Source organism: Ctenopharyngodon idella, chromosome 18 (assembly GCF_019924925.1).
Source record: "Ctenopharyngodon idella isolate HZGC_01 chromosome 18, HZGC01, whole genome shotgun sequence".
Taxonomy (NCBI): domain Eukaryota; kingdom Metazoa; phylum Chordata; class Actinopteri; order Cypriniformes; family Xenocyprididae; genus Ctenopharyngodon; species Ctenopharyngodon idella.
In genome coordinates, this window is record NC_067237.1 from 28,574,519 (window position 1) to 28,586,121 (window position 11,603).

Genomic DNA, 11,603 nt, shown 5'->3' on the forward strand with positions numbered 1-11,603 from the left:
ACTTTCATTTTCCAGGCTTTGGATTCACAAGTTACTTAATTTCTTAGCAGAGTTTTGTTGAGTCAATCTACACTGGCTGTTATTGGCTGAACCTGAAAGAATGCCAATCACTCATTGGTCCCTGCAGAGGGCTAATGCATTTATTGGCTCTTCTGCTGCATCCTCAGCCCTTGTGGAGTTTTAGTAAAATTACAATGATTTGGAAAGAGCCATCTGGAGAATGAGTGGGCATAACAGAGGTTAGGAACTGCACGTTGGAGAACCCACCAGCACAGATTTTCTGTCTGTCAGACTCATGTACCCAAGAACATCGGCTGATTAGGGGGGGGGGGGGGGGGGGAGACTCCCAAAAAGAGTTTGAAGTATTTCAGTGAAGAAATAAAATTAAATTAGCAATCAAATCAAGCTAAAATGTTAGCCATGACTTCATCCATTAAAATTCTAACCTCCACACTTTTATTAGGTTTATTCATCAACTAAAGACATATTAAAAAGAATAATGAAATGACACTAATTGACATGATTCTTATAAAAACCAGACCTTCAGCAATAAAGACTTAAAAAGAAGCAAATAGTCAATGACTTACCTCAGCAAGGTGAGGCATGGGGTTAAATCCACAGAGATGACATACCACACTTTTACATTCAGTGCAGGTGTTGTAATTAGGAGGGTCCTTTGAGCCCATGTTAAGGTCCACTTTACAGAGTGGGCAGGTGGATGGGTGAGGTACACTTTCAGGATGTTTTACTAATTTATCCTGTACAGATTCAGGTTTATCCTTTTGTGAAGTAGGCATCCTAGATACTTTGTCCTCATTGAGCTGCTCTGGTGTCTTTTCAACAGGTTGCTTGGTCTGTTTTGCAGAACGTATCTTGTTGGGTTCTGTTGCAACAGATCCTTTGCGAGATGTCGGTGGTGTAGCCTTGGCAGAAGCCACTGAGCCTTTACGGGAAGGTGGTGCTGTGGTAGCTTTCCCAGACTCAGTAGAAACCGTGGAGCCTTTCCGTGAAGTTGGTGGTGTTGTGGACGGCTCATCTGGAACAGCTGAGGAGATCAGATTAGATGCTGAGCTAAATAATGAGGATCCAAAGCCCAGAACTTTCCCAGAGACAGCAGAAACTGACTGTGGTGAGGGTGAACGAGATCTAGCTGTTTCTGTCAGGCCACCAAAGCCACCAAAGAACTTCCCTGTGGTTGACTCAGATGATTTAGAAGCAGGCTGTGCTTTAGGACCACCTAATCCAAAACCAAAGAAATTTGATTCCTGTTTTGGGGGTTCGACCTTCGTAGGTGGAGCAGATTTTACAGGAGTGGTTGTATCTTTGGGTGGCTGTTCTGTTTTTGCAGGCTCTGGCTGATTATTATTTTGCTTTTGAGGTTCTTTTCTTGGGGTGATCATATCAGTTGTCTTGGCATCAGTGGCTGTCTTTTGTTGAGGGCCTGGAATTGAGATCTCTTTCTTTATTTCCTGAGCAGGAGCTGCTTTCTTTTCAGCTGCAGCTGTGGTGAACTTCTCATCAGGTTTGGACTCAACTGGTGCTGTAGCTACCTTGTCAACTTTGGAAGGAGCTTGCTTGTCTGTCACTAAGGGAACTGGCTGGGGTGTCACTATAGGACTTTCAGATGTATTCATTCCTGCCTGTGCCCGTTGTACCTGGCAACTTAGGCAGAGCCATTCCTCAACCTGCAATAATTATAGGATAGTCAATGGCAATAAGACATTACATCCTTTATTCTAATGTCTTAGGTTTCTATCTAGAAAACCTAATAACTAATTAGGTTAGAATAATCACTTCACATTCACATCATTAACATTGACTATGTCTCAAATGCATTTTTTTACCCTTACTTTACATATCTTTTAAATAAAATTCACGAAAAAAGCCAGTGAGGGTCAAATACTGTTGTTAAACTTATTTTTATACTACATAATTACACAAACCAACAGCCTCAAGACACACTGCTACAGAATATGTCTTGGGAATTGCAATGGCTTGCCACATTGACAGCATGAATACAAATGGACTCTCTTAATTATTCTTTTTTAAAAACAAAAAGCAAATAGGCAATTAGTGGACAAAAAGTCAAAGATATACTGTACTTAAAAGGTTAAAGGTAAACACAGAGATAAAACTGTAAATTAAATTAGAACTTCATAATAAGAAACTAATAAATGCATGGGGGAATGTCTTGGCTTTGACTTTGATTTTTTTTGTAATATGATTACAATGCAAATTATACAGGCTTACTGTAAATATCTACTGATTGTTATGAACATGGATCTTAAGCATGTTAAAAAGTAGATGTCAAATGTCTTACCTCTGTTTGATGAGGCAGTGGATTAAATCCACATTGGCTGCATACTGTTGTCTTGCATTCAGTACATGTGTTAAAATTCTTGGTATCCTTGGAACCAATGTTGAGTTCCACTTTGCATAATGGGCAATTGGTCTTGACTTCTTTAGGAGCAGGTTTTTGGGTTGGTTTAGGTGCTGTGACTTCCTTAATTTCTGGTTTCTTCTCCACTGTTTTTTCAACATTTTGCACTGCATGTGGTTTAGTGTCTCCAACAGGTGGAATTTTACTAGAGTCTGGTGTGACTGCAGATCCTTTGCGAGATGACGGCGGAGTATTCCTAGCAGACATCTGGGAAACTGTGGATCCTTTTCGAGAAGTTGGTGGTGTTATGGAAGACTCATCCTGAACAGCTGAGTTGATCAAATTAGATGCTGAGCTGAATATAGAGGATCCAAAGCCCAGAACTCTCCCAGAGACAGCAGAAACAGACTGTGGAGAGGGTGAACGAGATCTAGCTGTTTCCGTCAGACCACCAAAGCCAAAGATTTTCCCAGTGGTTGACTCGGATGGCTTAGAGGAAGCAGGCTGTACCTTAGGACCACCAAATCCAAAACCAAAGAAACTCTGTTCCTGTTTTGGTGGCTCTGCCTGCGGAGGTGGAGCAGATTTTTCTGGAGACTTGTCAGACTCTTTTAAGAGTGTGTCAATCTCTTTATCTTTCTTTGGATCTGATGTTTCTTTCTTCTGAGAGGATGCAGGTTGTGCCTTTATGTTACTCTCTGGTGGTTTTGGTGATTCTTTCTTTTGGACATTCACTGAACTCTTAGTTTTATCAGGGATGGCCGCAGTTTGAATCTCTTTCTTTTGGGTTTCAGCAACATCAGAAACCACATTGGTTGAGACTAATGATGGTGGAGCTGGTGTTATACTTTCTGTTCTTGGATGCAGTGCTGAGGTGTAGACATTGTCAGTTTGTTCGTGGGTCTTTATTTTTGGAGGTTCTTGTAGTTCCATTCCATTTAATGCTCGCTGCGTCTGGCAGTTCAGACAAAGCCATTCGTTGACCTGTAATGACAGATTAAAAAAGAATTCTTGAATTCTTTCTTTCATGACATTGATGGAACATTGACATGATATTGATTTTTCTTGGAAACCACTAAACAAAACTGCACTGCACTGTTTTATCACTGCAAGTATATGCATTTGCTGCATTAAAAGTCTTAGCAACAGTTACTAATATAGTATTCCAATATAGTGTTCGCTTACCTCTGTTTGATGGGGAGTTGGGTTGAATCCACAGAGGTTACAAACAATGTTCTTACACTCAGTGCAGGTACTGTAGTTAGGAGTGTCCTGTGAACCTACATTAAGATCCACTTTGCAAAGAGGACATGCTTTGGTCTCTGCTTTAGGAGCTACAGCTGCTACTACCAAAGCTTCAGATACTGCTGTAGCCTGTTGCACCTGCTTCTCATCTGTTTTTTCCTCCTTTGGTGTCTCTGGTGTTGGTGTAGTCTTTACTGAAGTTTGAGAAACCACAGATGCCTTGTGAGACGTTGGTGGTGTTGTGGTCTTTGCAGATGTTTCAGAAGATGTGAAAGACTTTTGAGAAGTTGGTGGCAATGTGGAGGACTCATCTTGAACGGCTGAGGAGATTAGATTAGATGCAGAGTTCAAAAAGGAGGATCCAAAGCCCAGAACCTTCCCAGGGACAACAGTCACAGAGGGCTGAGGGGATCCAGATCGAGCACCACCAAAACCAAAGCTAAAGAAACCTGTTTCCTCTTTAGAAGGTTCTGGTTTCTGTGGTACAGCAGATTTTGTAGAAGGATCAAGTTTTGGCATTTCAGTTGGTTGTGTTGTAGCTTGTGTGGGTTTGTTCTCGTCATTCTCTGTAGCAATTGATGTCCTTTTCTTTCCAATGACATCTGGCTTATTTTGTGGAGAAACTGAAATTGGAGCAGGTATGAGAGCCTCCTTTTTTTCCGGTATTGTTGGTGGAGATGCTTTTCTAATCTGTGGCTGTGGTTGGGTAGAGGGAGATCCTTGTGCTTTCTTCACCTGGCAGTTTAAACACAGCCATTCTTTAACCTGTAGGATAATAATTGGAATTAGAATTAAAATAATAAAAGATGCTCTTGTAATTAGAAGACACTGACGTAGAAATCAATGCATGTATGTGCAACTCACACAGAAAAAAGTACTCTTACCTCAGTTTGATGTGGCATGGGATTAAATCCACAAAGATTGCACACGGTGTTCTTGCATTCAGTGCAGGTGTTATAATTTGGAGTGTCCCAGTTTAAGTCCACTTTACAGAGTGGACAGGACTTTGGAAGCTCCGGGGCTGGTTTGTTAATTTTCACATTAGTGACTGGTTCTTTGGACATCTCATCTTGTGGTTTATTCTCGACTGTTTTCTTTTCATCCCGTTTCTGTACAGCGGTAAGTTTGGCCTCTTCTGGCAGTTTAGTTTTTTGTGTGGTTTGTGAAGCTTCTGAACCTTTTCGAGAAGTTGGTGGTGTTGGTGTTGTCTTAATAGAACTTTGGGACACAGTGGATCCCTTACGAGAACTTGGTGGAGTTTTGGTGGACGACTCATCCTGAACGGCTGATGATATCAAATTAGATGCTGAACTGAGGAAGGAAGACCCAAAACCCAGAACTTTCTCAGAAACAGCAGACTGAGGAGAAGGTGACCGAGATCGAGCACCTCCAAAACCAAAGCCAAAGAAACCAGACTCTTCCTTAGTCTGTTCAACTTTAGATGACGGAGCAGGTTTGGAAGGAGATGCATCACCTTTAGACTTCTGAGCATTTGGTGCAGGAGTAATTATAGGCTTTTTAGTCTCTGTTGGAGGTTTCTTGTCCTGCTCAGCTGGAACATTCTGCAGTTTTTCTGGAGAAGGTGGATCTTGAGTTGCTTTCTTTTGTGGAGATGCTGGTTGTATTTTGTTAGATTGTGGTTGTGGCTGAGCAGGGGGAGGTCCTGAAGTTCTCTGTACCTGGCAGGTCAAACATAGCCACTCCTTCACCTGTTGATTATTTAAAAAAGTGTATTAAACCATTAAACATACTTTAAGTCAAAATCTACACAAAATAATTCCTAGTTGCATTTTTTTAATAGAGCCTTTAAACATATAACTGTAAAATACATTTGAATATGTTACCTCAGTTTGATGTGGATTGGGATTGAATCCACAGAGATTACAAACAAATTTCTTGCAAGAACTACAAGAGCTATAGTTCTGTGGGTCCTTCTTAAGAGTTTCTTTGCAAAGTGGACATGTTTTTGAAAGCTCCTCTGGAGCATGTGGAGGTTTGGGCAGTTGAGGATCTGGGGTTTTCTCTACTGGCTTTTGTTCTTGCATTGATATAGCAGATGGCTTTGACTCTCCTTCAGGTAGTTTTTGTTTAGCATCCTGAGGAGCTACTGATCCTTTTCTAGAAGTGGGTGGTGTTGGTGTAGTCTTATTTGAAGTCTGGGAAACTGTAGATCCCTTGCGAGACGTTGGTGGAGTTTTGGAGGAGGACTCATCCTGACCAGCCGAAGAGATCAGGTTAGATGCTGAGTTGAGGAAGGATGATCCAAATCCAAAAACCTTATCAGAGACTACAGTTTGAGGAGAGGGAGACCGAGATCGAGCACCACCGAAACCAAAGCCAAAGAAACTCGACTCTTCTTTAATCTGTTCAACTTTAGGTGGTGAAGCAGACTTAGAAGGAGAAGTATCACCTTTTTTCTTGCCCGCCTCAGCTATAACACTTGACTTATTCTCTGGAGAAGGTGAGACTGAAGTCTCTTCTTTTTGTTGAGATGCTTGTGGAAGTACTTTGTTAGACTGTGGTTGTGGCTGTCCTGGTTGAGATCCTGCTGTTCTCTGCATCTGGCAGGTCAAACACAGCCACTCCTTTACCTGTAGATCATAAGAAAGATTACACTCAAAAAGAGCCACATACATATTGTATTTGTACCACTTGTGACCATACAAACTTATATTTAACCATCTCTTTACCCTTATCTGTGTCGTTTAAATTACAAAATATGTACACAATAATTTTTTGTCCAAAATGAGAGCCTTTACATGTAATAACTGTAAAAGACTTACTTCAGTTTGATGTGGATTAGGATTGAATCCACAGAGATTGCAAAAAATGTTCTTGCAAGAAGTGCAAGAGCTGTAGTTCTGTGGGTCCTTCTTGAGGCTCTCTTTGCAGAGTGGGCAGGTTTTTGGAGGCTCCTCTTTTACTTGAGCTTGTAGAGGTTTGGATGGTTGAGTATCTGGTGGCTTTTCCTGTTCTTTGGTTGCTGTATCTGGTGGCTTTTCCTGTTCTTTGGTTGGCGTAGAGGGTGGCTTTGATCCCACTGCAGGTGGATTTAGTTTAGTGTTCTGCGGAGTTACTGATCCTTTTCGGGAACTAGGGGGTGTTGGTGTGGTCTTATGTGAAGACTGGGAAACTGTAGACCCTTTGCGAGATGTTGGTGGAGTTTTAGAAGGTTCATCCTGGACAGCCGAGGAGATCAGATTAGACGCTGAGCTAAAGAAGGACGAGCCAAAGCCTAGAACTTTCCCAGAGACAGCAGACACAGTGGGCTGAGGAGATGGTGACCTTGAACGAGAACCACCAAAACCAAAGCTGAAGAAATCAGAATCCTGTTTAGGAGGTTCAGGTTTCGATGGTTGATCAGATTTGGCCGGCAAGACATTACTTTTCTGTATTTGAGCTTCTGATGTAGGTTGTTTTGAATCTGGCAGATTTGGTTTGTCTTCTTGTTTCCCAGAAGCATTAACTTTCTGATCCTCTGCTACAACACCTGGAATGCCTTGTTTTTGTGGTGATGCCGTTGGAAGTAATTTAGTAGTCTGTGGTCCAGGTTGCACAACTGAATGTTCTGGAGTTCTCTGCATCTGGCAGTTCAAACACAGCCACTCCTTCACCTGTAGGGAGATGATAAAACCACACAATATAATATAATACCATATAAAACCACATAATATTATGAGAAATAAAGACCACTATTGTTTAATTTTACATAAATGCATACATACAAATCTGTAAAGTTAACTTTTATTCTCACCTCTGTTCGGTGTGGCATTGGGTTGAATCCACAGAGATTACACACAGTGTTCTTGCAATTAGTACAGGTGCTGTAACCTGGTGGATTCTTTATTATTTCTGCCTTACAAAGTGGACAAGTTTTTGGAGGCTCTGATTTGTGGTCATCCTTTTTTATTACAGCTTTTCCCTGAACTTCTGTCATTTTCTCTTCTGGTTTCTTGTCTTTCTGCTTCTCTTCAACAGATTTAGCTACATGTTTCTGAGAAGTAGTTGGTGTTAATGTAGTCTTCACAGGAGTTTGAGAAGCTGCTGAAACATCCTGAGTTGCAAAGGGTGTTATGGAGGATTCATCTTGTGCAGCAGTGGAAATTAGATTAGAAGCTGAACTCAAGAAGGAAGAACCAAAACCAAAGACCTTTCCAGAAACACTGGAAGCAGCAGGTTGGGGAGATGGTGATCTAGAGCGTCCAAAACCAAAAAAGCCACTCTCTTCTTTTGTGGATGCATTCTTTGTTAGTGTAGTAGATTTTGTGGATACAGTATCATCTTTCTGTGCTGGCTGCACTCGACTTTTGATGTCCTGCTGCTGAGGTGGCTTCTGTATTGGTGGAACTGGACTTGCCTTTTTAGACCCTGGTGTTGTACCTGCAGATAGATCAGTCTTTTCTTTTTCAGTGGCATCTGTGGAGTCAGCTGGCTTCTTCTGTGGAGGAACAGGAGCTGCTGTCACTTTCTTTAGTGGTGATACCGGTGGAGGTACTTTTTGAGCTTCAGCTTGCGCTCTTTGCATCTGGCAGTTCAGACATAGCCACTCCTTTTTCTGAAATGACATTCCATTAATCAGTTTGAGACTAAGCATTAGCATATACACTAGCACACAGTACTAAAAAAAAAAAAAAAACATTTACATTTTTTATCTAATAATATATAAAACTATAATATGTTACTATATTTAAAAAAAAATAAAGTAACAATATACATTTAAGCATATATTGATATGAATTGTAAATTAAATGTATATTAAGTTTTAGCAACCTTTAAAAGTTTTGTGGCATGCCAAAATGTTTTACTGTATATATTAAATACTTATAAATGCTGGTGCCCATAATGTCAAATACCCAAATATTACTACAGTACTAATAAAATAATAATTCTAATAATGCAAATAAGGTGTTTTTTTATGTTCTTCAAGGTAAAAAGGTTGCTTACCTCTGTCTCATGGGGCATGGGGTTGAAGCCACATAGATTACACACAGTGTTTTTGCACTCAGTACAGGTATCATAATTGGGAGGCTCCTTCTGCAAATCGACCTTACAGAGAGGGCAGGCTTTGGGAAGTGATTTAGTGGACTCTGTACTTGTTGTTTCTGGTACAGCTGTATCTTTTGTAACTGATACAGTTGTTGACTGTGCCTGATTGACCATAGATTTCTTATCATCTGTTTTTTTCTCTTCTATATTTTCAGGGGGTACTTTTTTGTCATCTGAAGGATGTATTTTAGAAGAAGCATCAGATACTTTTTGAGAAGTTGGAGGTGTGCTGGTCTTGAGAGATGTCAGAGAAACTTCAGAGCCCTTTCGTGAGGAAGGTGGAGTGGTGATCTTGTCTGAAGTCTGGGAAACTGATGAGCCTTTACGAGAAGAAGGTGGTGTTGTAGTCTTAGTAGATAGCTGGGAAGCAATGGAACCTTTGCGAGAAGTGGGTGGTGTTGTAGAATGCTCATCAAGAGCTGATGAGATCAGATTACTTGCTGAGCTAAAGAAGGAGGAACCAAATCCTATAACCTTCCCAGAGACAGCAGATGCTGCAGGTGGAAGTAAAGGAGACTGAGATCTACCTCTAGACTCTTCAGGGATTTCAGATGACACAGGCACAGCTCCATCTTCTGTCTTTCCTCGTTCTTGTTGCTGTGGCGTAGCTCCTTTAGTGGTTTCTTCACCTTTCTCTGCAACTTTATTTTTTGTCCCAACTGTATTGTCAATGTTTTTAGAGTTTACGGCAGCTTCAGACACCTTTCGTGACGTTGGAGGAGTCATTTTAACAGATGTCTGCGAAACTGCAGAAACCTTGCGAGAGGAAGGTGGAGTGGTATTAACTTTATTGGAGATTTGAGAAACTGCAGAACCTTTGCGAGAGGTTGGTGGTGTCTTATCAGAGATTTCAGAAGCTGTTGAAGCCTTGCGAGAACTAGACGGTGTTGTGAAGGATTCATCTTGCACAGCTGTCGAGATTAAATTAGATGCTGAGCTTAAGAAGGAGGAACCAAATCCTAGAACCTTCCCTGAGACAGCAGAGACAGCAGGCTGAGGAGAAGGTGATCGAGATCTAGCTCCACCAAAACCAAACCCAAAAAATCCAGGTTTGTCTTGTTGTGGATCTATTTTTTGAAATTCTGAAATTGGAACTTCTGCAATATGCTGTTGCTTTCTTTTTGTTTCTTGGGTGGGTTGTTCAGTGTCTGTTGAAATTTGTTTATTGTCTTGTTTCCCTGCTACTTCTGGTTTCTTATCCTTTTCAACTGTATCTGCTGGAAGATGTGGCTTCTTCTGTGAAGCATCTGGAGTGGGAATATCCATTTTAAGTGGTGTAAATTCCTTAGCATGTGACTGAAGCTGCGCAGAGGGAGGTTCTGGTGTTTTCTTCATTTGACATGCCAAACAAAGCCACATCACCTGTAGTTTGTAAAGAATAATGTATTAATTATTTTGCAAATTTACATGATGTATATTAAGGAAGCTAAATTTCATCCCAGAGTTCAGTGGACTAAACCACACTGCTTATTAACTTGCAATGTTCCAAGGCAGCTCAAATAATTTAGAATAAATAAGAGATGAGCATTACAAGCTCTCCTGTCAACATTAAATTGTTATATGCAAATATGCTTTTCAATTTGCATTATGATGCCACTATTAGTAAAGTCAGCATGAATTCAAAATTGACACTATTTATTCTCTTAATGCATGTCACTGGTCTTATTGTGAATCATTCATTAATGCATTTATTTTTATTTGACTTTGTAATCTTTAATCAAAATGTCACAAGTTGCTCTTCTCTCTGCTGACATATGTGAGACCGCACAGCATTTCAGATCTGCCTCCATTCTGGTATGCAATGCTCACTTTTCACAATCCAATCAACAACCGATGATGTCCCTCCATATGTTTTTCTTGTTTGATAGCAGTTTTGGAAATATGTCACAATAAGGTAAAGTTTTTGCAACTTGTTTGCAACTTCCGTATCATGCTGACTTTAACAAACCGAAATGTAAAAAAATGAAAAATGTCAACACAACAGTAGTCTTACCTCATTTTGATGGGGTATGGGGTTGAACCCACACAAGTTGCATACAATATTTTTGCATTCAGTGCAGCTGTTGTATTGATCTTTCTTGAGCTCCACCTTGCAGAGTGGGCAGACCTTTGGAAGAGGCTTGGATAAATCCTTTGGTGTTTCTGATTTATCCTCTTTTACTTTATTTGGTAACTCCTTAGCCTGTTGAAGTAATGTTGCCTGCTCCTCTTGTTTCTGTCCAATTGAATGTTTAGTATCTTTACTACGTTGAGCTTTTGGAGAACCTTGTGTGGTCTCAGAAACTTTTGGTGGGCTAGGTGATGTGTTGCTGTTGGACAATGACAGAGACACTGCAGAGCCTTTACGGGCGGAGGGAGGAGGTGTGCTTTCTGAAACTGATGAACCTTTGCGGGAGGTTGGTGGAGTTGTGGAAGGTTCATCTTGAACAGCTGATGATATCAGATTAGAGGCTGTGCTAAGGAAGGATGAACCAAAGCCTAAAACCTTCCCAGGCACAGCAGAAACAGCAGGCTGAGGAGAAGGAGACCTGGATTGGGTCCCACCAAATCCAAAACCAAAAAATCCAGACTCCTCTTGATGAGGTTGAGCCTTTGGTGGTAGTTTGGTTTGTTTTTCTTGAGGCTTGTCCGATTTCATCTGCTGTGAGTTTTTAGGTTGTAGTGAAACATCAGTGGGCTCCTTTCCCCTAACTACAGCTGTTTTCTGACCAGTATTAGTGGCTTCCTCTGCGTTTTGTTTCTTCTGCATGGATTCTGGAACATTTTGCTGCTCCTTCTTTGGCACTGGGGCTACTTTCTTAGCTTGATCTTGAGGCTCTGCACTGGAAGGCATTGAAGCCCGCTGCACTTGACAAGTCAAGCAAAGCCACTCCTTTGCCTGCCAACAAATGAGAGAGGTTGAGAAACCAGGACAAAATGATTTTTCAAAGGT